This window comes from Poecilia formosa, unplaced genomic scaffold (genome assembly GCF_000485575.1).
Source record: "Poecilia formosa unplaced genomic scaffold, Poecilia_formosa-5.1.2 Scaffold596, whole genome shotgun sequence".
In the NCBI taxonomy this organism is placed as follows: Eukaryota; Metazoa; Chordata; class Actinopteri; order Cyprinodontiformes; family Poeciliidae; genus Poecilia; species Poecilia formosa.
Window position 1 is genome coordinate 119,669 of NW_006800535.1, and position 2,683 is coordinate 122,351.

At 38.7% G+C, this 2,683-nt stretch overlaps 1 protein-coding gene and 1 long non-coding RNA gene across 4 annotated transcripts in view; one reads left to right on the plus strand and one right to left on the minus strand.

Moving 5' to 3' along the window:
- Positions 1-2,330, minus strand: part of LOC107834361 (uncharacterized) — a 2,884-nt gene extending 554 nt beyond the window's left edge. The window contains exons 1-2 of the long non-coding RNA XR_001660155.1: positions 2,236-2,330; positions 1,780-1,892 (exon numbers count right to left, since the gene is read on the minus strand). This is a non-coding gene — a long non-coding RNA (uncharacterized LOC107834361). The remainder of the gene's footprint in view (positions 1-1,779; positions 1,893-2,235) is intronic.
- agla (amylo-alpha-1, 6-glucosidase, 4-alpha-glucanotransferase a) overlaps positions 1-2,683 on the plus strand; it is a 161,399-nt gene that overhangs the window by 91,550 nt on the left and 67,166 nt on the right. The gene's annotated exons all lie outside the window — the stretch shown is intronic.

Below are 2,683 nucleotides of genomic sequence, written 5' to 3' on the forward strand. Positions count from 1 at the left end.
CAATGCTGCTAAAGTGACTTGAGTAGCTCTTACATTTCGTGTCTGTTGAGTTTTTAATAAGCGTCACAGAAACTATTCTGGTTGGTCAAGTTTATGGGACGAGTTTCTCAGATCTCCACGCGGCCGGACATATTAACTCTGTCTGACTAAGTGGACAAAGCATTTGATATGGTTTGAAGCATTGTGTAACCGGAAAGATAATACTAAAAATAATATAATATAAAATCAGCGTGATGTGTTACAGACGGGGGAGCGCAAAAGCTCCTCACCAGGCTGAACCTGCATGATCAGGTTAGTGCTACTTTGTTAACTAATACACTGGCCAACCGGGAACACATAGATAAACATTACCAGCGCAGGCAGAGCTAGGCTGGGCAGCGTGTTGAGATGGAAAAGCCGCACAAAATTCTTTGTTCACAAATAGAAATCATTGTCCCAATTCGCTCAATGCACCTCTGAAAGCGCAACTTCAACCTAGATAGCACAGAATGATTGAAACAACATTGAATCATCGTTGAAAGCTGACATTGTAACATTGAAAGTGGTTGGTCACTTGTATGCTGAATCAACGTTAGGGTTTCAACCATAACTGACATATCAATGTTGATTCAACCATCATCTGGATGTGGATCTGCATGCATATTTGTGTTGATATTACATTGAATCGATGTTGATTCAACACTCATTTGACTGTGGATCTGCATGCATATTTGTGTTGATTTTAAAGCTAAGGATTTATGTACATTTTTAGGTCTGATCGGTCTACATCATAACATGCCACTAAAAGTTTCTTCACTGGTGTTAAACACTATATTATTGGCAGATCATGGGTAAACTGTGTGCAAAAGGTTAAAAATGACAATATGGGTTTGCTATAACCATTTATTTAAGAAAAGAGGGACAGATCTTTAAAGATGTTTGACTTCCCTTTGACTGTCAAAACAACAGTCTATTGTCCACAGAAGAACAGAGTCCATGAGGTTAAGCTTTGTACTGTATGAACTAGGGAAACAGTGCAAGTTGTGGTAACCCCAGTTTGACTCTGGTGTCGCTTTGATTCCTTGCGATGTTTTCCTCTTGTTCTGGCGTGTAATGAAGCCACTTCTTGACAGTTTCGCTACAGTCCTCAAGAGTCAGCTTTCAGTCAAACTGCAGAGCAGCGGCTGAAAAACACAAAAACTAAAGTGAGGAAGGTGCCGGTTAGAAAGATGATAAACATTTGAAAAGTTCTGAAAGACATTGAAAGATTAAACAGTGTACTGGTTACAGGTCTGAGAACAAATACAAACCATATAGTTCCACATGTACACTCACTGTTAAATTAATATTTATCTTAATGTTTACGTATACAACTACATTTACCTATCAGGCTGCAGTATAGTGTAGGATTTATGATGCTGCACTCATGTTAAAATGAGGGAATTAATATTTAAATTAAAGGGCTATTTATCAGAAAACCTAACGATGAAACTCAGGGAGGATCAGGGTTTATTTAACACACCAGAGACAATTAAAATAAATAGAGCAAAAGGTGATCTATACTGTAGTTGAAAAAAATTATAATTTATACAGAATAAACATCCATCAAATAGCTGGTTCAATCTTCCATCAACTAGAAATAAGTTGATTAAATTCCTTAAAAAGTGTCTATATGCTGATAGTCTAGTTCAGTTTAACCAGTTACCAATCCAAGAATCAACAGACTGAATCAGTCATTAGCAGGTTTAGTTCAGTGTTTCACCTGCCTTACATGTTTTAAGTGTTTCCCTTCTGCCACACCTGGATTGAATCTGTGGATGATTAACAACCTTCTGCACTTCTTGATGGCTGCAGACGATCATGCAATCATCTAACTCAGCTATTCTGGAACAGAGGCACATCTAAGCACGTCCCTAAGCACATCATAATAAAAAGTTAAAAACAAGTGATTACTATCACCACAATTTAAATCCCACCTGGAGCAGCCAGCCTTACACTTCCTTGTCCACCACATGCTCTCCCAGACCAAACAATAGGCCCCGCCCTATTTTAAAAATTAAAATTCCATAAAATCTCGCAGGATTTCATACTTAGGCCTGGAGTGGTGGGTAGGATGAAAAAAATACAAAAGGAGACATAACCTCAATTATTAAAAATAGATGTTTTGCCCAAAAATAACCAGGATTATGGGCACAAAACAATGCCCTTATTTTTCAATAAACACATTTAAGATCAAAGTAATATTGAAAAACTTACCATAAAACTGCTCAGAGGAGAATTCAATTTAGAAGCCGGTTGCAAACAAGCCAGCAGCAAAGTGGCTGTTTGGTTGGAATAAACCACTAGTGTAAAAACGTAGAGGTGGACTGTACAACTCCTTGTAGAGACTTGCAGATGTTTTTGTGTCAATTCATTATGCACAGTCAGTAATAATATTTACAAACAAGTAAGAAAATGTACAGAAAGGAATCAGAGCTCACTGTTCTCAACATGTAGTGCTTAATTTGAAACATGATTAAACCCCCACCTAGTAATAAAATGTTCTGACCCAAAGCTCAAGGAGGGGGAAGAGGGAAGAAGGGATGAGGGGGTAAAGAGGGGAAGGTTGGGAGGAGCAGGTGGGTGGGGGGGAGGTTTGGGAGGGAGTAGGGAGAGATGAGGAGGTGAGAAGGGATGCAACAAACTGCCCAGTTAGCACACGATG